Below are 24,524 nucleotides of genomic sequence, written 5' to 3'. Positions count from 1 at the left end.
TGCTACAACTTCACTGAAAGGGGCTACCGTCAACGCTTCCGCGAATGCCAGCCATTGTCTGGAGAGACACCGAGCCAGTTTGTGGAGCGCCTGTCGTCATACCTGCAGAAGTGGGTGGAGTTATCAGGTGAAGAGCAGTCATACGAGAGTCTGCGGGACTTGATCGTGAAGGAGCAATTCCTTAATGCCTGCCCGAAGGACCTGGCGACCCGCTTGGAAGAGCAAAAACTGCGGGGTTTGAAGGACATTACTGATGCTGCTGAGCGTTATTTCATTGCTCATGGAAGGACCCGGTGGACGTCAAAGTCATCGAAACCTTTCCAGAAGAGTGGGAACCAGGGAAACCAACCTGCCAAGGGACAAACGGAGTCCGCACCATCATCCAATGAAGGGCAGAACATAACGTGTTTCCATTGCAAGGCCAAGGGCCACCGAGACGCCAACTGTCCCCAAAAGAAAAATAACGGACATGTCAATGACAAAGCGCAAGAACATCGACGGAGATATTACGAGAACAAGAGGCAAACGAGTGGCTCGAACCAACAAGTATGTGCGAGCAGCGTCATACTCCCAAGGGCTGCCGAGCAAGTGGATACACCATCGGACGTGGAAGAATGTATATCTGATGGTCAGCTTCTACTCGCCAATGGCAAGTCAATCTCTGTCGTCGCCAGCGCAGCTGTGTCAGTGTCGAACATGCCCGTGTCGAAGGGATTTGTTGAGAAGCAGGAAGTGACTGTTCTCAGAGATTCGGGCTGCAATGGGGTCATCGTCAAAGAGGATCTGGTGCCAACAGAGAAGTTCACTGGTGACTTCAAGTGGACGCTCATGGCTGACAGCAAATGCGTGAAGGCACCAGTGGTAAAAATCCAGATCGATACTCCATACTTCACCGGAGAAGTTGAGGCCGTCTGCCTGAAGAAGCCCTTGTACGATCTATTAATTGGGAACATTGGGGGTGCGAGACGTCCTGATGACCCTGATGTCGAATGGAGAATGGGCGCAGCTCAGCCTGCTGTTGAGGAGGAAGACCCACTGCCATTCGCGAATGAAGATATCAGCGAACTGTTACGAGATGACAGAGCAACTGTGCATCGCCGCGACCAGCCGCAGGTTGTAAGCGCTGTGACGACCAGAGCCCAGGCGAAGAAGGACAAAACAACTACGCCACTCAGGGTCACCAACAGTTCTGCAACTGCTGTCGTGGACAGGGATCGGCTGATTCAGCTACAGGAAGCTGATTTGACCTTGACAAAGTACAGGAGTCGTCCTGTCAAGGAGATGACTAAGGGCGAAGGCACTGTGCAGTTTGAAGTGAAGGCCAAGATTCTGTACAGAGTGTTCCAGCACGCGAGAGTCAACGGTGGGAAGCCATTACGTCAAGTTCTGGTGCCTCAACCACTTAGGCGCCAGGTGATGGAGGTGGCCCACGACTCTATTATGGGAGGTCACCTGGGGGTCAAGAAGACATCGGACAGAATCCAGGCTGCGTTTTACTGGCCAGGACTGCATGCAGATGTGACTCGATTCTGCCGATCGTGCGATATTTGCCAGAAAACCATACCTCGAGGAAGGGTCCCGAAAGTGCCGTTGCAGAAGATGCCTTTGATCGACCGACCTTTCAAGAGGGTGGCCATTGACCTCATCGGCGAGATCAAACCGCCAAGTGAAGTGGGTCATCGTTGGGTACTGACCCTGGTAGACTATGCAACCAGGTACCCAGAAGCCGTGCCTCTGAAGAAAATTGACACAGAGACTGTTGCCGAGGCACTTGTGGACATTTTCAGCAGAATTGGGGTTCCTGAAGAGATCCTCACAGACCTGGGGACACAGTTTGTCTCTGAATGCATGGAAGAGGTCAACAGGCTGCTGAGCATTCGTCACTTGACTACGACACCCTATCACCCGATGTGCAATGGGCTGGTCGAAAAATTCAATGCGACGCTGAAGTCCACGCTGAAGAAACTATGCAGTGAGCAGCCAAGGCAGTGGCATCGCTACATCAATGCCTTGCTGTTTGCATACAGGGAGGTGCCACAAGAGTCCACTGGATTCTCCCCGTTCGAGCTGATGTACGGGCGGACCGTGAGAGGTCCGATGCAAATACTAAAGGAATTGTGGACGAAAGATGTGGACACACCTGAAGTGAAGAACAGTTACCAGTACGTGTTCGAGTTGCGAGAGAAACTGGAGGAGACTCTCGAGATTGCGAGAGAAAACTTGAGAAAGTCTCAGGATAGCGGAAAGCACTACTACGACCGCAAAGCCGTAAACAGGAAGTTTACACCAGGTAACAAAGTGCTGATACTGCTTCCCACTGATCACAACAAACTACTGATGCAGTGGAAAGGCCCATACGAGGTTGAGGCCGTGGTAGGGATCAACGACTACAAGGTGAATGTCGGCAAGAAGTCCAAGATCTACCACGCTAACCTCCTGAAACTGTATGTGGAGAGACCTCCGGAAGCAGTACAGGTCGCAGCAAGTGTGGAAGAACCAGCCGAACTAGACGAGTTCGACGGTGAGGAACTACTGGAGTTGGGAGACCTCCACAAGAAAGAGGGAGTGGATGACGTCAAGCTAGGACCTGACCTGACAGAAGATCAGCAGAAGGAGCTGCATGATTTTATGGGCGACTTCACCCATAGGTTCTCTGATGTTCCAGGCTCTACGTCCTTGGTCGAACATGAAGTCCACCTCACATCTGACGTTCCTGTTCGCTCAAAACCATACCCTATCCCGTTTCAGGCTCGGGAATCCTTGAAGAAGGACATCGACAACATGTTGAAAATGGGGGTCATCCGTGAGTCATCATCCCCTTACTCATCTCCCGTTGTTGTTGTCAAGAAGAAAGACGGTACAAACAGGGTATGCATTGACTTCAGGAAAGTGAATAAGATCACCGTGTTTGACCCTGAACCAATGCCGACGGCGGCTGATCTGTTCCGACGGTTGACTGGCAGTAAGATCTTCTCAAAGATCGATCTCAGCAAGGGATATTGGCAGATTCCTGTGCGCGAAGAGGACATACAGTAGTCCCTTCCATTTCCGGCCCTTTCGTGGGCGTGAACCTACCCGGAGCGGCCAGCTTTCCCATGACTAATGAGTTTTCCTTCTATAATTGACTCTTAATGGCCGTTAACCTGTCTGACGCGGTCAACGGTCACTGATTTTTGCCCTAAGGTGCCCCTCTTACTCGACAGGAGCGGCCACTTAACGGCCACTTGTCACTTTCGCGGGCGAGCGCCTGTGGTGTGTGTGTGTGTGTGTGTGTTGTGTGCACAGACGGCACAGCACGAGCAGACGACATGAATACTTACGCATGCGCAAACTGTAAATACAGACATGCGCATACATGTACATTTACGGCAGTCACTTCCGGATCGATCACAGCTGATGTGAGTTTGAAACACTTGTTTATCTGACACTCAAATGCATATATAATAATCCAAACAACACACATAGAAACATACGAAACAATAGCTTAGCCAGGACGATCGAGTTAAACACGCAAATAATTAAGATGTATAAACGAAAGCAAAACTAACAGAGACAATGAATCGGCGGCTCGTGGATGATCGCTTTCTTTTCTTCATGAAAACTTGATCGTGTTTTGGGGTTTTTTTTGGAGGAGGAGGGGGCCTGTAATGAACGGCCACCTGATATTTGCGGTCACCTTTGCAATGACTAATGGGTGACCGGATATGGCAGGTACTACTGTACCAAAGACCGCCTTTGCAACTCCAGACGGAACGTATGAGTGCCTGCGGATGCCTTTTGGCATGGTGAACAGTGGTGCTACCCTGAAGAGGGGAATGCGAAAAATGCTCAAAGGAATGAAGAATGTTGTGTACTACTGGGATGATCTGCTAGTCCACACGGAGACCTTTGCGGAGCATCTGGAGACTTTGAGGGAACTGTTTTCCCGCCTGACAAAAGCTAATCTGACCGTGAGACCCAGCAAGTGCATTTTGGGGACCGACAACGTTGACTTCATAGGTCATTCACTGAAGGAAGGTCAAAAGGGGCTTTTGTTGGAAAACGTCACCAAGATCCTCAATGCGCCACGTCCTGAAACCAAGAAGCAGGTGCGATCCTTCCTTGGATTGGCTGGGTACTACAGAGAGTTCATTCCAAACTTCGCCGCCATAACGGCGCCTTTGTCGGACATGACCCGAAAAGGATGCCCCAACCGAATACTCTGGGGACCAGCTCAGGAGAAGGCATACCAGACCGTGCGCGACCTGATGTCACGAGACCCGGTGCTACGCCTTCCTGATACTGCCAAAGAGTTCATCTTGCGTACAGACGCATCGGACGAAGAGATCGGCGCCATGCTGATGCAAGAGCATGGAGGTAAACCGTTTCCGGTCAGCTATGCCAGCAAGAAGCTGTCAGGAGCCGAGAAGAACTACTCGACCATGGAGAAAGAGTGTTTAGCCATCGTGTGGGGAATCAAGAAATTTGAACTCTACCTCCAAGGGGTGAAATTCGTGCTTCAGACTGATCACAAACCCCTCACCTACCTGAACTCTGCGAAGTTTGTGAATAATCGTATCATGAGGTGGGTGATGTACTTGCAGAACTTTGATATGCGAGTGGAATCGATCAAAGGTTCAGACAATGTTGGAGCAGATTTTCTCAGCCGAGTATGTGATTAAAACTGTGTTCATTCTCCAACAGACTAATGTACATACCTGGATTTCAATCTGTTATGTATACATAATATGTGTACAGGTAGCGTTTCAATGATTGAAAGAAATTAGGTAAATTTCTTCTGGTGTTGGGGGTAATGTTAGGAAACGCTACCGTTGCTAAGCTTTGGTTCAGTTTTGTGTGTTGCATGTAGTTGACTTATTTGTACTTTGTGGGAAAGTACCGATATTATATTTTGTAAACACAATATTTATGCTTGGACGAGAATGCAGGTGAACTTTCTAGTCCTGTCAAAACAAGTTGTTTATCACGCTGTTTGTAGTGTGAGTTCGTGGAGTTCGTTCGGATTAAGTGCGTCGGCGCTTTTGATCTACGTCACAAAGAATGTCGCTGTTCTAGTCCATGCACGGCTCGTATAATGTAGTTGTATCATGTTTGGTCTGGAATATTCTCGAGATTGAGTATTTACTATATATGCCAGCGCGATTTGAATGTTTAAAAAAAGCTTCTACTTTGATATCTGCTAGATGTGCAGTTGTATGTATTGAATGCTGAATAAATCCTCGAACTCAATTTGACGAGTTGTTTTCTGCTGCTGCGAAGACGGGCGACGTAGAATAAAAGAACACAACTATACGACATTTGGGAACTTGTGGCAATCTCAAGTGTCGTGTAACACCCACATTAAAAAAACTCGAGCAAGAAATAAAACCATGTTTGCCACCTTCTTTGACATTAAACGCGCCTACGATTCAGTCTGGTACACCAAACTATTGGAAAAACTGAAAAACATTGGTATATCAGGAAGACTGTACAATTTCGTGAAGGAATTTATAAACGAAAGGACGCTAGAAGTTCGAGTAGGCAGAGATGTATCCACAGCACACAAAGTTAACATGGGAGTCCCTCAGGGCAGTGTCATTGCCCCGACATTGTTTAGCATCATGCTGCATGACATTCACAAAGTCAAGACGGATGGAACCGTGATTTCACTGTATGCGGACGACCTGGCTCTGTGGTCAAATCACAAACCAGGAGAAACTCAACACAGAACTAACCTGAAGAGATATCAAAACGCAGTAGACAACATAGTCAAGTATTTATACACAAACGGCTTCGAAATCGCCGCCGAAAAGACAACATTCATGGTTGTCACCAGAAAGAAGGTACACAAAAAATCCACCATTATCGTCAACAATACACCCCTGGAGCCTAAAAACCAAGTCAAATTCCTTGGCGTTACCTTCACCCCGAACCTAACATGGGGGCCACACATCAAAAACCTTGTCGGCAAAGCCAAGAAAGCACTTAGTCTCCTCAAAGTGTTAAAACGAGAGACCTGGGCCTCAAATAAAGACAGCCTGCTTCACATTACGAAAGCCATTATAAGATCCCGTTTAACCTATGGTCAAGAAGCATTTTTTGCTGCATCAAAATCGAATCTAAAACTATTGGAAAGAGCCGAAATGGCTGCACTCAAAATCATCTTTGATCTCCCAAAACACTCCATAAACAAACTAGTGTATCAAGAGGCTGGCTGGCTGCCCCTCGATGAAGAAAGAAGACTAAAGTCGGCCCAGTATGTATCAAGAGCCAGTACAGTTGATAATGCTGTGAACGAAGAGCTCACTTCTGAGTTCGACACAATAACCTCGGCCCCTTACCAAAACCTAAAAAGAAAAACACCCAAAATATACGAAGCAACGATCCCACTAGCAGACTATGTTCAACCGATATTTCAAGAAAGTGGGGTAAACCCAGGTAGGATGGCCCACATTCCCATTCACCCCTTCCCCTTTTGGTTCATGGAATCCCCCATTATCATCCCTGATCATGATCTGGGTGTAACAAAAAAAGATAACCCTGTACTTGTCTCATCAATAGTAAGAGAAATAATCTCAAACAGTTACAAAGATCACCTACAGATATTTACTGACGGCTCAAAACAAAATGATGACCAAGCTGGCTGTGCTTTTGTCATTCCTGACCTCAAAATAACTAAAAAAAAAATTAAACTCAATAAGGATGTGTCCATTTTCACTGCAGAAATGTACGCCATCTTAAGAGCATGCCACTATGTCAATGACCTCCCTCGACCCCCAACAAGAGTCGTGATTCTCTCCGACTCAAAATCAGCTCTGACTGCTCTCCAAAATGGTTCCAGAAACCGGGAAGAGCTTCAGACGGAAATATTGTTCCTCTGTCACCAGATCATTGCCTCTGGAACAGAACTGACCCTTATGTACATCCCCTCACACACAGGGATCAGAGGCAATGATATGGCTGACAGAGCAGCAAAAGAGGCTGTCACAGATCAAGCAGCATTTCATGACCTAAAATTAACAAAGACGGAAGCAAAACACAAAATGGCCAAAGTTGCCTGGTGTCACTGGGAAACAGAATTAAAAACAGAAGGCAATGCCCATCGTTGGCTTATTCTGCCCCGACAAACAAAACAAAACAGACCTACACTCCCCACTGACCCCCTCCTTAAAATACTTCGCAGAATTCGCACGGATGGATGCGCTTACAAGCTATTTCCCCGTCTCTGTGAATGTGGACAGTTGCTATCTTTTTTACACCTCTTTGACCGCTGCCAATCACTCCAACACGATTTCCGCAACCTTCACGTCCTTGCATGTCAACGAACACAAACTGAAACCCCATGAGTTTTTAGATAAACATTGCACGCTTCAATGGAAGCCAGCATACACCCTGTGTCTCTCAATATATAAGGCTGAAATAGGACATCTGTTCTGAAAACCTCATCCCCTTTCCTCCTTCCCACCCCTCAATCCTCTCTCCCAACGACCCCTTCCCCCCTCCTCCCACGCGCAACAACTAAAGCGTCTAAAACACAAAGCATAGCTATACTCAATTGATCAAACAAGGCTTAAGCACATACTGCCCTCCTACCTGAACTTAAGTTCCCCATTCTGATATATTTTTTAGCAAGTTGCTTCAATATTTTCCTTTGGCTAAATTAAGATTTTTTTTAAATTTTTTTTTTAAATAACTTATTCAGCCACAAATATAAACATATTCTACATACATAAAAAGCAAATAAGCCTACAAAACCGCTCCAGTCCAACCATATTCCGCGTACACAATCATTACTTCCATCCCCATTTTGAAATATCGCAACAACAGACTTCCAGATATATAACACGATCATAATTATGTGTTCTCTGTTTGCATGTTTGTCCAGTGTCTTGTCCCCACATAAAGCATATTAACTCTACCTGTCCCAAGATAGGCCAAATGGTTCTAAGAGGACGTTAAAACTAATTATCATCATCATCTCTCTCTCTCTCTCTCTCTCTCTCTCTCTCTCTCTCTCTCTCTCTCTCTCTCTCTCTCTCTCTCTCTCTCTCTCTCTCTCTCTTTGGCGCCATGCAGTTCCATTCCCGCTTGACGGGTAAATAGAATACTTTCATGTCTGATATTGTTGTTGTGTGTGTGTTTTGATAATCATATTAAACAAGGGAATGATCATAATAATTCCTCTCCACAGGAAATATGATTTGTAATGCAAATACATGCTAATCCCTTTTGGATGTTTATATGCAATGCGTTGAATGTAACTATGTTGCAATGTCAACACTATATTTCGTATGAGCGAACTGGTTTTCCCCTCCTGTAGTGTGTATACGAAAATATGATTTTATTATTATTATTAATATCATGTGCGTCTGTATTAAGTGTGTGTGTAAGATTAGGCTCTGCCTAAAATCCTGTTGTAATAAAGTTCAGTTTGTATCAGTTCAGTTTTAGTTTCGTTTTTACATTTAGTCAAGTTTTGACTAAATGTTTTAACGTAGAGGGGGGAATCGAGACGAGGGTCGTGGTGTATGTGCGTGCGTGTGTGTGTATGTGTGTGTGTGTGTCTGTCTGTGTGTGTGTGTGTGTAGAGCGATTCAGACTAAACTACTGGACCGATCTTTATGAAATTTGACATGAGAGTTTCTGGGTATAATATCCCCAGACATTTGTTGTTGTTGATAAATGTCTTTGATGACGTCATATCCGGCTTTTTGTGAAAGTTGAGGCGGCACTGTCACGCCCTCATTTTTCAACCAAATTGGTTGAAATTTTGGTCAAGTAATCTTCGACAAAGCCCGGACTTCGATATTGCATTTCAGCTTGGTGGCTTAAAAATTAATTTATGACTTTGGTCATTAAAAATCTGAAAATTGTAAAAAAAATATTTTTTTTATAAAACGATCCAAATTTACGTTCATCTTATTTTCCATCATTTGCTGATTCCAAAAACATATAAATATGTTATATTTGGATTAAAAACAAGCTCTGAAAATTAAATATATAAAAATTATTATCAAAATTAAATTTTCGAAATCAATTTAGAAACACTTTCATCTTATTCCTTGTCGGTTCCTGATTCCAAAAACATATAGATATGATATGTTTGGATTAAAAACACGCTCAGAAAGTGAAAACGAAGAGAGGTACAGAAAAGCGTGCTATCCTTCTCAGCGCAACTACTACCCCGCTCTTCTTGTCAATTTCACTGCCTTTGCCGTGAGCGGTGGACTGACGATGCTACGAGTACACGGTCTTGCTGCGTTGCATTGCGTTCAGTTTCATTCTGTGAGTTCGACAGCTACTTGACTAAATGTTGTATTTTCGCCTTACGCGACTTGTTTTTTCTCTCTCTCTCTTTCTCTTTCTCTCTCTCTCTCTCTCTTTCTCTCTGCCTCTCTCTCTCTCTCTCTTTCTCTCTCTCTCTGTCTCTCTCTCTGTCTCTCTGTCTCTCTGTCTCTCTGTCTCTCTCTCTCTCTCTCTCTCTCTCTCTCTCTCTCTCTCTCTCTCTCTCTCCCGTTACCTGTTCCAACTGTTCATCGTTGTCCAAGACTCGCTCTAACTGAGCACTGCTGACGTAAGGCAGGAAGAGAGTTTTCTTGACAGTCATGCCAGGTCCCATGTCACTCACAAGGTGCCTCACCACTCTCTCCGACTTGTCCAGCTGCTTGACCGCTTTCTCCACCTTCTCGGCAATGACGTCATCATCTGTCTCGTTTGCGGCATTACTGTTTTTTCCCACAGACTTGAGCTCTCCGACCAGAATGCCGTGCTGGCGGTGGATCAACAGAAAGTCAAAATCCCCCTGACGATCTTGTGGTAAGTCTTTGGGTCGTGGGAGCTGTTTAGCGGCCGCAGCGTAGGCAGGCTCGTTGAGGTAGCTGCCGAACTGTAGCTGAGACAGGATGAACATGGCCTCGTGACGACTGTCGCCAAGCTCCTGTAGGTTTAGCATCACGTGGTTCTGGGCAAAGTCATCCCGTAGGTCGCTCTCCTGCACTCCTACTGGTGGGAGATGTGGCCCTGGCTCCTCGGCCCACATATGCTGCGGTACTGTCCATCCCTCAGGCTTGGTACTGAGAGCTGTGTGGAGAAACCGGGCACTAGGTAGTGGCTGTAGCACATGCACAGACAGACCGGTACCGGGTACAGTGTCCCTGACGTAGGGCACCCTGTTGAACTGTACCGGCGGCACACAATAGGTACGGGTAAGAGCGTCGGGGTAGAGTGACGTCACGATCTGCCGCCAGTCATCGGCGTCTGTCTGTTGTGTGTTTCTGGCCGCCATGGTCTCGGGTTCAAACCTTCAATCAATTTAACCTGCGCGTTTTGGGAAAGACGGAGAGCCACTCTCGTTGTGTCGTTTGTTTTACAAATTATCTTTCCCTTACACCCGGTAATACAATCAGTCTAGGTTCACGAATGTCCTGTTCTACTGGTTACGATGAATACATTGTCTTTCTCTTACACCCGGTTAGAGTAACAGTCAAGATTCGCACATGTTCTGTTCTGCTGGTTACGATCAATACATTGTCTTTCCCTTAAACCCGGTTAGAGTGACAGTCAAGATTCACACATGTCCTGTTCTGCTGGTTACGATCAATAAATTGTCTTTCTCTTACACCCGGTTAGAGTGACAGTCAAGATTCACTCATAGTCCTGTTCTGCTGGTTTTGATCAACAACTTGTCTCTCCCTTACACCCGGTTTGACAATCAGTCCAGGTTCACACATAGTTTGTCAATCTGACACCTTGATAGTGTACGACAAAGACACCCTTCACGTGGGCGTGGACAGATAATATATTGCATGTATCGACGATCTGCAGTGCATAATGGTGGAGAGCCAATAATTATCCTCGCCTGAAAGACCATGCAAATGTACAAAGGGAACTTTGTCACTCTCCTTCGGTGTAATATTGTTTCTTTATGGTTTGTTCAGCTGTGTAAAACCTTCACTGCACGGGGGTAGCAGGAATATTTGGGCCGAATCCAAGAAGGGTGTCGTCATTTACCCACTGAGAGAACACACCAGAAAGCCTGCTGTATATTTTGTGAAACAGTAAAGCAGATTTGGATGGGTCTTGTGGTATCCGTGCTTGCTTGCCCTGCAGACTGTATATATGAAACTGAAAATAATTATTCCCATGGTCATAAATAGACTTTGAATCTACATAAAAGTAATGCGCGCTGGGGTGTTTTCTTTCTTGGGGTGGGGGTGGGGTGGGGGTGGGGGGCACATTACAGTTCCATACAGACACCACAGCATTGCTCTCTCATTCACAGGAACACGATTCGGTAAATGAGTATGCAAGTTTTGTAACTGGCTTTCGACAATATTTTATGTCAAAATGTTGCCTTTCAGAACGCTCATGAAAAAAATTCTTTACAAAGGTGACAGACCTTGGCGCAAGTCAAGATTTAAACAAGTCGCGTGAAGCGATATAAAAACATTTAGTCAAGATCAACACCACAAACCAATCATCGCCGAGACTACATTCAGATAGTCTCGGCTAACCATACCGAAGACCGAGACGAGTCACGCTCGCCGCCATGAAGCACGCGTCCGTAGTACTTACTGAACCTATTTTATTTCATTCTGAGCACATTTTTAGAGTAAACATGACATATCTATATATTTTTGAATTTTGGAGAAGATGTGGAATACAATGCAATCAATTTTAAATCTGTTTGCGAAAAATCGATTCTAATGACAACATAAATGAGCAAACTCATCAATTAATGTTTTAGCCTCCAAACTGAAATGAAGTCTGGCCTTCGCCGAAGATTGCTTGACCAAAATTTCAACAAAATTCGTTGCAAAATGAGAGCGTGACAGTGCTGCCTCAACTTTAACAAAATATGATGTCATCAAAGACATTTATCAAAAAAACGAAAAAAAACGCATGGGGATATCATACTCAGTAACTCATGTAAAGTTTCATGAAGATTGGTCCAGTAGTTTTCTGGGAATCACCTTATACACACACACACACACACACACACACACACACACACACACACACACATACACATACCACGACCCTCATCTCGATTCCCCCTCTATGTTACAACACTCAGTCAAAACTTGACTAACTGTAAAAATGTGGTCGACAAAGTGACGCCTCAAATCTGCTTGATATTGAAAAACAAAAATCATCAAGTAGACCTCTCACAGATCTGATAAAACGACACAAGCTAATGCTCTCAAGACAGCATAACTTGTTGACAAACAAAAGTTTTGAGCACTTTTGAGTTGATAATGCTTTCCAGACTTAAAGTCAGTCAGCCTCCCGTAAGCCATCACAGACACTGTCAGGCTTTTACACACAGTACAAACACCCTTTCGTTTAAACACTCACCGCTTGAAAACATCCTAGGTGCCCTACGTAAAGAGCGAGCAATTTTCAAAGAATTTATTTTTGTGTGGCGAGCCGGATTGTCTGATCAGACAATCGGACGACGCGTTTTGGCGCAAGACCTAACCTTTAAAATCTAATTCTGTAAACCATTTGAGACGGACTGGGACTTTAAACTGACGGACGGACAAATATACCTAGGGAGACAAAATCCTCACCCGCCATCGTTAACTCATTCGCCCAAATGTTTACTGTCAAAATCAGGAAATACAGTGGCACTTGATTCTCAGTCCAAACTTCGCTCATTCAGCAAGCATGAGAGCACACCCTTTAAAACACGCTCTGTAATTCTAACGATCTTGAATTAGTTCAGTTCGGATTATACACTGAAAATAAAAGTCCAGTACCAGAACAGCGTTTAACATTAAACAACTTTGTAAAACCGGACACAAGTTTTCCTGTAGAAGATGTCATATTCGTTTATCGCGTGACAGTTCTTGTATTTGAATGTATTGTATTTTAGTTCTTACAGCATCGTATTGCTTCATTTTTGTAAACGGGCGATTTAAAAAACCAATTTAAGACGAAAAAGGAACCCAGTGAATTTGATTCACCCATGTTTTTACATTTAGTCAAGTTTTGACTAAAGTTTGTACATAGACGGGGAATCGAGACAAGGGTGGTGGTGTATGTGTGTGTGTGTGTGTGTGTGTGTGTGTGTGTGTGTGTGTGTGTGTGTGTGTGTGTGTGTGTGTGTGTGTGTGTGTGTGTGTGTGTGTGTGTGTGTGTGTGTGTGTGTGTGTGTGTGTGTGTAGAGCGATTCAGAGAAAATTACTGGACCGATCTTCATAACATTGTATATGAGAGTTCCTGGGTATGATATCCTCAGACAATTTTGTCATATTTTCGATAAATGTCTTTGATGACGCCATATCCGGCTTTTTGTGAAAGTTGAGGCGGCACTGTCACGCCCTCATTTTTAAATCAAGTGGCAAAGCAATCTTTGACTAAGTCCGGACTATGGGATTGAATTTCAGCCCGGCAGCGCACACATTAGTTAATTAGTTTGCTCAATAAAGTTGTCATTAAAATCACTTAGAGATTTAAAAATGATTGCATCGTATTTCTCAATTTCTCCTCAGTTTACTCTAAAAATTGCCTCAGAAATACTTAAAATACTTAAAATAGGACAAGTAAGTACTGCGTTCACACGCTACGCGGAGACGAGCGTGACCCGTCTCGGTCTTTAGATGTGGTTACTCGAGACTATCTTAGTATAATCAGAGACTATAGAGTATACTCTATAGTCTCTGGTATAATCTCAGCGAAAACTGTTCCATGGTGTTAATCTGTTACTTTGATGCCGACAGCTTGACTAAATGATTTTATATCGCTTCACGCGACTTGTTTGCATTATGAAGACACACAATTTAAAGGTATAGTGTGTATGTGTGTGTGTGTGTGTGTGTGTGTATAAAGACCAGCCTGCAGAGGAGCTGGTCACGTTTTTGTTTAACTGGCACAAGGGAGGCAACTCTTCATTCGGCAGCAAAGATTAGTATCGCTGCTTCCCCTTGACAAGTTGACACGTCACCAGGGGCCAGTTTCATAAGCCAGAAACACAGTCGACCAACTGCAGTTGTCCGAGAGAACCACAGTAATCCGACGTTATTGGGTTTCACGAACAAAATTTCAGTCGGTCGACTGCGGATCGTCTCACCGGAAGTCGGCTAAACACGGTGATGCTCTCCCCCCAACACTGTGTTCGGCCTACTGCGGTAAACCAAAAATAAATGTAATTATCCGCACAGTCAATGGCACAATGCTCACACTTTTTTAGATTGTGAGCCAAACCTTGTGATTGTTCTTCGAAATGTATCTATCATGACGCAGTAATCCAGGAGACAAGTCAGGGTTATGTCTTGAAGACGTCACATTATGGCGTAGGAGCCCAGCCAGCAAAATTTTGCGCAGCGAATGCGTGTCGCAGTCGCCAAACTCTGCGTAACAACTGCACTGGACGCATGCGTAACGCGCGCGATTTTGCAAAGCGAAATACATGCGTGACACACTCGTTTTCCCTCAGATTACGCAGACCATACGCACCTCCAGCGCACGCTTATTTGACACCAAGACAAATTCGCACTCTCCACGCAGACGTCACGATTGCTTTACGCATTCTCACGCTATTAACGCGCTCTCCACGCAGACGACACAATTGCTTTACGCATTTAACGCGCTCTTGACGCAGATGTCCTGATCATCTTACGCACTCTCCACGCAGATGTCACGAATTATTGACGCATTCTCAGGCATTACGCGCTTTTTACGCTCTCTTCACGCAGATGTCACAATTGCTGTACGCATTCTCACGCATTTGACGCACTCTCCACGCAGATGTCACAATTGCTTTACGCATTCTCACGCATTTGACGCACTCTCCACGCAGATGTCACGATTGACCTACACAATTTTACGCAGACCACACAACCGCTTTACGCACTCACAAACAAATAATGGGCAGTGCACAACATTGTATTGATCCAGAAAGACAAAGGTCAAGCGTGCAGGTTCGATAACAGAGATGATCATAATTATGTACAAGTTCTAAAACAAAAATGCAGTCAAATAAATTGATTAAAACAAAGGAGAGATTTGAATCTCGCTTATTGCCATTGTGACTTCCAGGTTTTAATTTCACTGCATTTTGACATACCAGCAGCACGGAAACAAAAATGATCAAAATACTATTCAAAGCAGAATTCAAATTGGCAGAACAAAGAATAAATAGAACAAAACCCTGATAGTCATCATCGATACGCCGACATAGTACATGCAGTGAAGAATCCAGTATAACTTATAAGAGAGAATTTTGATGTACACTCGTCACTATATCACATTGATGTAAACAAATAAATAAATAATTGGCACAGCCTAGGCATAGGCAGCAGTGAGTTGTATTAACATGTTTGAATACAGAACAGCAACAAAAAGAGAAAAAAAGTTCTACAAGCCAGCTAATAGTTGAACTTCAGATTACTAATGATATCACAAACAAACACTTAGTTAATGCCCATTCTCCAGGGATCGAAATCCAGTCAATGTACACCAAACTAGGATAACACATACATTTAGAATCTATCACGACTGCATAAAACATTGGTATGCAATTCACAAAGCAAGGAACTTGAAACATGAACATTGACATTAAACATACATATGTGTCCCACACACATTTCGGACAAGGCAGCTGAACGAAATTCAGATGTGGATGGAGCACAAAATAATTAGATGGGGCGGCGTGAAAGCATACTGGGACAAGGAACAAGCAAGAGAAAGAGGATAAGAAGATAAAAGGAAGAACAAACCAAAGAATAAGAAAGAAAAAAACAAAATAAGAGGAGAGACAAAAAAAAAGGACAAAAAAAAAGGGAAAAAAAGGGAGACAATCATATGAATGTGTACCATTTAAATAAAAGAAATTAAAAAAATTACTTTTAAAAAGGAGACATTTCAGGTTTTGATTTGAAGTGTGTTAACATATTCACATATACCAGTAACTTTGCATGGAAAAAAAAAGTTCACAATGATTTGAAGCAAATTCAAATGCCAGAGAAAAAAACAGAACAAAACCCTGATGTCATCATTGATAATCAGTGGTACGTTCAGTGAAGAAAAAACAATTGACACAACCTAGACATGGGCAGCAGTGAGTTATCAAGTTTCACTACACAAAAGTAACAACTACAATAATGAAACAAAAGGTAAAATGCCAGCTAATAGTCAAAATTCAGAACAATGATATCAAAAAGAAACACTTATTCAATGCCCCTTCTCCACTGATATGTATAAGCACACCAACATGACATAAACTCATAAATTTAAAAAAAAACATGACATAAAACTCATAAATTAAAAAAAACTTATCAGACTGCGTAAAACATAGGTTTGCCATCTCAAAATGGATGTAAAACACGCAGCTTACTCACAAAATGATAGACAAGTCTCCAGCGGCCAGCTGCTCAGCAAACAAAATAAGGTGGCGAGGATCAATATAATTGAAATGCATTTTTTTTGCTGTTTTGGAGAGAACTTAGCTTTATTTACCTTACACTGCCTGCATTCAAGGGCTAAATTTTTATCAGGTGCACCAAGACTTACATCTATAGAAATCCAATCATAACGGTTTTAACAGCAAAAAAAAAAAAAAGTATATTTCTAGTCTCGCTTCTAAATTCTCAACTCAACTCCAAAAAATAATAAAGAACAACAAAAACCCGCATCATGCATTGTCTCCTTCAAGCTGCCTAGGTTGTTTGCGTTCGACTCCCATAAATGACAAGGAATTGTTAAAACCTTTTCTTTCTATTTGTTCACTTTTTGTTTTCTTCTTTTCTGAACTCTTTATACTTGTATTTTATTCATTTTAATTTAGCCTGAAGGTTTGAGTCGTGTATTAAAAATCGAATATAGTGTGTAAGTGCCCTTGAACAGCTTTTCCAGAATCATGTACAGTATTCTATATTTTTAGTATGGGATACCCACAAGAAAAGTTCAAATGCATCCATGCGTCTCCACTGATAGTAATGGTAGTTGAGCACTTCCAGTTTAGTCTTCTGTCGTTCTGACACAACCTAAAAGGGTACATCATGTCTGAACATCATCTGTAGAAGAGTGTGAAGTTTAAAGCTTAGCTTAAATAATGTCCAACAAAACCCCAGACTCTTCTGTACATTACCCATCAGCCACACAGACCTGAACTGTGAAATACAATTACTCACTAGCAATTTCTCAGGCGAGTCAAATCTTACATTCATCAAATTTTTGCAACTAGCATTGTAAATAAGCCTACAGAGATTACAAAGTTCAATTACTGCAAACCAAATCATGAAGGCTCTTCCATGGCCTGTTGTCTCTTTCTTTTATCACAGGCTTCCAAAAACCAGTCTTGAACGGCCGTCTTCAAGGTCTTGACCTGTGGCACCCGTACAGCTTCACGGAACAGCCTCTGCATGACAAAACAAAAAATAACATGAACTTAGATCATCAAACAACTATCACTGATTTGAGAAAAGTCTCAAGTTTATTTCCTGACGCCTGTAAACTTGCTAAAAATCATACAGACACACAAACTTGCATACACACCATACGCTTTTACAACACACCAACTATACTTGAGTTAGGAAATTACAACACATTGTAATCCTTGTAGAAGAGAAGTAAAAAAAAATACCTACCCTAATATTTGTTTTAACCCTTTCGCTGCCAATCAAAACTTGGGTATGTGCATTCCTGACTGCCAGGGAATATTGGAGTTTGGGGTGTAATAATTCACAAAAAAATCTAGCTTCAAACTGGCAGTAGGTAGGTAAGTAAAACCTATGTTGTTTTTAAAGGAAATTGAACCAAGAATCTGTTTTTAGTGTCTAATCATGGAAATGATAATTAGTTTGGCTTATAATGATGTTTAAATATGAACTTTTGAAAAATCAGCCCGGCGCATCTTCCGGTGCCTGTGGATCAAACACAGGTGGCTGTTTTGCTCGCTCCAAGGAAGGATTATAATCACTGTCATCTACCCGTTTCCAACGAATTGTCCGAAAGAAGATCTCCCCCTTCCCCTGTCAGTATCCATAATCATTTGCACCGCCTGTAGCGTCAGTCCGGCTTTGTTTTTCCCTACTAGGGCCCGGTCGACAGTCACCGTTAGCCATTTTGACGAGTCGAGATTTCTCTCCTATACCCTGTCGACAAGGCCGAAAATAGCCTTCAAACGCAAAACCGCGTCACCATTTTATTTATGTTTATTCATGAGAATGAGGTATCCTACCAAGCCATTGGCTGCTATTTGTGTGTCAGCAGTGACGTAGCATTTCTGGAAAATCCCGGAACGGAGAAGACGGGTTTACCCGTCCTAAGGCGCTGCGGCTGCACAAGCGCATGACTGGTATACCCGTCATAAGGCAGTCAAGTGGTTAAAGTTACCTTTACTATGACGTTTTCTTTGGGGGCCTTCGGAAATTCATAATACATGTACTGTGACGTGCAGACGCATATGTGACGACATCATACCGTTTGCTAACATCCTTATTTCGTATGTAGTCGAAAATCCATGACACTGACAAATGAGCTCAGGAACTTGGCTTCTAGCAATTTAATGTTAAGCGTAAAAGCTTTGACAACTATCATTCACATGTGAAACATGGCAAATTTAAAATTGATTCCAAAGAACAAAATTTGAGACAGAAATAACTTGTTGTTTTGTAGACATGGATTTTATCTTCTTCCTAAAAGGACCAGGATGATTTTACAAATTATGAAAAACAACTCACTGTCGATGGCTTTTAGTCGCAGCGTACACCATGGTCTCTTTCCCTGCCCTCCCCCAGAGCCCCCTGTCAGCAACCGTGTAGCCTATGGAACACCTTCGTCATCACAGCATCAGTAGTCGTCTTTAGTTCATGTCCACCAACCACACCGAGCTCATGGTCATGGATCTGAAACAAACAAAACAAGCCAACTGAATTCCAAAAATCAAATATTCAGACAGCTCTTCTTCACATACAAACAATTCAATCTGGAAGCATCATACTGTCACCTGGAACAAAAAATCAATAATCACACTTGCTTTAAAAAAAAAAGTTTTCAGAAGAGCAAATGGTGATTGAGTGTAGCATTGTCATAAAATGTAATCACACACCTCAGGTGACCTGCATCAATCATTCAATACTATTTCACAAATCTTCATTTGGAAAGCACAAACATAGTTAGAAGAAAGCGTCAACCGTGATACTATTCAGTGTGGACAATTTTTTTCTGACCCATAATCCGATGCCTACACAAAGTGAGAATCAGAACTCACAAGAAGGCACTGTTGCATGTTTGTGATTATTTGCTTGAGTGTAGCACTTGCAATTTTGAACTTGAGGAAACAGCGTAGCAATTTCTGTTACATCCCTGAAAACCTAGCAGATGGCAGCTCTGGCCACAGAGCAATATTTGCATTATTTCTCACAGATGCAATGATCACAGAAAACAAAGTGGTGCATGCATTTTCCGCACCCCACATGAGAAAAAGAGGCCCATCATTGTGCGTACCCATAAGCATAGTTTTATCATCAAAATGTGTTGGTTAAATTCACAAATGTGACCAATACGCATAAACCTTGCATGAATTCCCATGATAATGGGAAACTGGTCATGACTGAGAACTGATGAACAGTTAAGATACACCCGTGAACCGTGATGACATCTGGCATCCTCCAAAAAGCGCACACTCAAGGTAACATTTAAAGCCTAAAGAGCGTCCAACAATAACATGTCACTCTCACAAGATCTTGCTACAGTTATCTGGGGAAAATAGCACAGGCATGACTGGTCTGCTTCAACAATAGCATTCAAAGCCACCTACCAGTGATCACTCCTTCGACAGATCCATCATGTGCCTTCAACATCTTCCACACTCAACAGTAAAAAGATGACTCCATCGAACAGTAGCACAGGCTCTGGCTCCACCATGATTCTTTGGCGACCAATTACTAAATTAGTCGCATCAGGTCCATCTGCTCCTGTAGAACCTTCTCCAGCAGCAAGAACTGATGTTTATCTTGCCGCTCTGCTCTGCTCGTAGTCTTGTGTCCGCTGAATGGAAGAAAAGAAGAACAAAAAGTCGTTTACATGAAGCAATACATATTTTAGACAATCTGTCGGCCTGAAAAGAAACCATCAGCACTAAAAAACAATCTGAGCAAATGTTCAAAGTAAACGTGACATCTCTATATTTTTGAATTCAGGAGAAGATGAGGAATATATACATTGCAATCAATTTTTAAAGGGGCATACAGAGTGGCATTTATGGGGTAAAAAGATGTAGGGACTCGGCAGTTGGAGATGAAAATTTTTGTGTGTATTTACTTCAAGCAGATTTTTTTTTTTTTTTTTTTTAGACAGAAGAACAAACACACACTAAAAATCCTTGTTTAAAGTTGAACTGACCTTAACTTTTCCTCCAAACACTAGAACTTTTTGTATTCATTCAAAAATATTCATCAAAAAGGTTAAATTTTAAATTCAATTTTGCAGACTTTGGATGAAAAGTTACTCTTCTCTGGCATCCCGCGGACACAGTTCACACTTTCTCATCAATGAGATGCCTGTGTTAATTAAAAACAAACATCAATAAAACTATTAAAATAAAATAAAAATTTAAATATAAAAATAAAATCGACCAACCGCCCCCACCCGATTTTTTTTCCCTTTGCTGGAAACAATACATTTGTTTCACTAAAACAGTAAAAGAGATCAGCTGAATTTGTTTGACACATCTGGTTATAACTAAAAGAATAAAACACAAAATAAGCCAAAGTCACAGAACAAAAAGACGCTGTCAGTGTCACTATCAATGACTCTGAATGAGACACTCATTGCTATCGAGCCATACCTGTTCATCTTCACCTTGCCGGGACGGAACGACAGTCTGCGTTACTGGCATCGGTGGCGGTGTTAAGGTCACTGTCCATCTCAGCTTTCTTCACCTTCAGTTCAAACAAGCAGTGAGCACCGTCATACTCAAGTCAAAGCTTTCTGAAAAAATAAATACTTGGAAGTTAAATAGGATCACATTGATTCCCAAACCTAACAGTAACAGTAACACGCAAACATCAAAACTGGAATATTAATTATTAAATATAAGCATCTCAATTTCACTAAATTAGTATATTTATTTTCTCTGTGATGTATTTTTTATTTTTATTTCAAAAAAATCTGTTTTTCCACTTTATCACTGCACACGCTGACACAGCCTCTGCCTGCCTCTCTAGTCTATGCATGCCTCGGGAACAAGGGTAATTTTTCTCTTTTCCGAGACTCAGACACAGAATATTCCACTATGACTATCACTATGAGTCTATGTCAGTATGGGAACTGAAAGTTGAACATCTGTGGAAAAATAAAAAGATACAAATAAAAAAAAAACAGATATATTAGTATTACTACTAAAGCTCCTGACAACTGCTGCCGCAATGACTCGACCAGATTAGGAACCAACCAAAGTTCACCAAGAAACAGACAATGAGACATAAAATGATAAACGAAAATTCAGTTTTTATGGTGCCGTGAGCGACCCGCGAATCGGGATTCGGATGGTATTTTCACTCTTCCACAACTCCTTAAAAACAAACCACTGCATCAATCAACTTTATGTTTTTGGAAAAGTTAGTTCATTCATCCATCTTTCAGACAAAACAAACATGAATGAATAGAACAGTGTTCTTCTAGGCGAAAAAAAAATCGAAAGTGTGAGAAATTCTCTCTGCCATCAAACTCGGAAGCCGAAGCCGCGAGCTATCAAAAATTCAAATTCCCAAATCTTTCCTTCAGTTGATCAACTTACCTATTCTTGAAAGAAGTCAATCTTCATTTCAGAGAGAAGGATAAGATTACCTTGCATCCAATAAGCAAGTCAAAAATACAAGTCAATATGAAGAAAAAGCAAAAAAACGCCGATACAATGTGGATTTGACAGACTTCTTGCCAACAGGAAGTTGGAGATTGTCTGATTTGACAGACAAGGGAAATAACTTCAATAAATTGCTCTTTTCAGTCAAGGTAACTGTCTCCCCTGAAATTGAACTTTCATAGAGATTTTCTTCCAAAGCAAAATAAAATAAAATGAAAATATGCTGAGAACAAATTTTATGTAACCATTAACATCAGCCTTTATTTTGAGTAGATAATTAGTTTCAAAGTTACTTTAGTTTACATTTTTTTGTTTAATCTGAATTTTTTAAATGTTTTTATCGTTTTGTTATGGGTGTTCATATAGATTTCAGTTATCTTTTCTGTTCATATAATATTTTTATTATGCTTTGCCTAGATTTTTCCACGACATTATTTTGTGGAAAGCTGATTCCTACAACAATACCAAATCCCCATTACAATAATTATATTACATGCTAAAACAATTATAATGATAATACAAATTAAAATAATCATATTTATTTTAAGATAAAAATAATCAGGATAACAATTAAGCAAATAAATGTTAGTAATAACAAAATGATTAAATAAAAATTAAATGGGAAAACCATTACATAAAATAAAAATATTTTTATTAAACTTTTAAATGCATTTTTTTTTAACCGAAACTGTCTTAAGATAAACTGAAAAATAACGGATTGAAAGTTTTTATGCAATTTTTTTTTCTAAAAAAAAAAAAGAGAAGTTTTTGAAGAAGAATAACTATTCATAACCAAAATTTAAAAGTAAATATTTTTAATAACATAAAATATAATAAATTATTTCATGAAGTAAATGCATAAACCCACGGTATAAAATTAGGAAAAACAAAAATTGCAATCACCTTTTCATTGAATCCATGTGTGCTAAACACTGCGTGGTGAAGTCGTTTCGAATGCGACAATCTGCATAAAAGTTGGCGAAAAGTAACGCGCGCGAAGCGAAGGTGTCACGAGGCTGTACGCATCCCCGCATGAAAAACGCAGAAATAACGCATGCGTCAGGCAGAATCATGCTGGCTGGGTGGGTTAGACGTCACGCGAAGGAATTACTAAAAGTCTCGGTCATTGTTATTTTGAGCGGGCCGAAACTAGGTTCTTCTTCGAAATTGGCCATTTCTACGTGCGAATGAGCAAACGGAAGTGGTAATGTTGCCAAATTTAACCCTTAACTTGGCCATCCGGATTACTCTGCAGTCGGTCAACTGCGGTTATCCGCGGGTGACGATGATTCGATCATGAAACGCGCTTTTCGGTGACACGGCGATCAACCACAGTCCATCGACTGGGCAGTCGATCGACTGTCAGTCGGTTCACTGATATCTTATGAAACTGGCCCCATGTGACAATTTAACACAGAACTCTGACCGAGATAATTGACACAATGAATTGATATCGTGCGATTTGAAGCAATCACAACGATTATCCTGCATCATATGAAACGCAATGACAAACAATGTCCTCATTTTCGACAGCTTATGGGCGATAAAAAACACTGACAACAAACCATCTGTGTGTGACCTGTTGAGACGAAACAGAAGGGGGAGGGACAAAGCCGACAGCAAGAGCAGGCGAGGAAAAGCAGCAACCACTCACCGCTATGGACAGCAGCAACCACTCACCGCTATGGACAGCAGCAACCACTCACCGCTATGGACAGCAGCAGGAGGTCAGTGAGGGGTTGAGGTGAAAGCGGACACCGATGACACAGGTGACGACTGAAGTGAAGGCGGTTGTGGCGATGATTTTGAGAACAGGTGTTGTCGCTTTGCTGAGACGGCTCAGTGGGTGTTGTGACACTGCCGTGTTCTAGTCAGTGTCTCCAGGTTACGTCACGTGACAGGGGTGACGGGTGCAGATGCACCTTGATGTGCAATCGATGTCATGGCTCACTCGACTACCTGAGGGCAAGCACAGGCACATGAACGAAAGAAAAAAATAGAGAAAGAGAAAGAGAGATAGAAATTGAGAGGCCCTATGCCCTAAGCTCCAGTGAAACAAATTGCGTAGAGCGCCATTGTGTTTTGGTATGGACCCAGTGATGACAAGCAACACTATCACAGCCATTGTGTTATGGTATGGACCCAGTGATGACAAGCAACACTATCACAGCCATTGTGTTTTGGTATGGACCCAGTGATGACAAGCAACACTATCACAGCCATTGTGTTTTGGTATGGACCCAGTGATGACAAGCAACACTATCACAGCCATTGTGTTATGGTATGGACCCAGTCTTGACAAGCAACACTATCACAGCCATTGTGTTATGGTATGGACCCAGTCTTGACAAGCAACACTATCACAGCCATTGTGTTATGGTATGGACCCAGTGATGACAAGCAACACTATCACAGCCATTGTGTTATGGTATGGACCCAGTGATGACAAGCAACACTATCACAGCCATTGTGTTATGGTATGGACCCAATCTTAACAAGCAACACTATCACAGCCATTGTGTTATGGTATGGACCCAGTGATGACAAGCAACACTATCACAGCCATTGTGTTATGGTATGGACCCAGTGATGACAAGCAACACTATCACAGCCATTGTGTTATGGTATGGACCCAGTGATGACAAGCAACACTATCACAGCCATTGTGTTATGGTATGGACCCAGTGATGACAAGCAACACTATCACAGCCATTGTGTTATGGTATGGACCCAG

The 24,524-nt window shown here is 42.2% G+C and overlaps 1 protein-coding gene and 1 long non-coding RNA gene across 4 annotated transcripts in view; both read right to left on the bottom strand.

Moving 5' to 3' along the window:
- LOC138970506 (uncharacterized) overlaps positions 1–24,524 on the bottom strand; it is a 339,583-nt gene that overhangs the window by 247,574 nt on the left and 67,485 nt on the right. The gene's annotated exons all lie outside the window — the stretch shown is intronic.
- LOC138970500 (uncharacterized) lies at positions 18,672–22,528 on the bottom strand. The gene is made up of 4 exons (XR_011456971.1): positions 21,725–22,528; positions 20,774–20,916; positions 19,745–19,974; positions 18,672–18,830 (listed from the first exon to the last, which is right to left on the bottom strand). It is a non-coding gene; the product is annotated as an uncharacterized lncRNA (long non-coding RNA).

Source organism: Littorina saxatilis, linkage group LG7, assembly GCF_037325665.1.
Source record: "Littorina saxatilis isolate snail1 linkage group LG7, US_GU_Lsax_2.0, whole genome shotgun sequence".
NCBI classification, from domain to species: domain Eukaryota; kingdom Metazoa; phylum Mollusca; class Gastropoda; order Littorinimorpha; family Littorinidae; genus Littorina; species Littorina saxatilis.
This window is presented reverse-complemented; position numbering and strand designations above follow the sequence as displayed.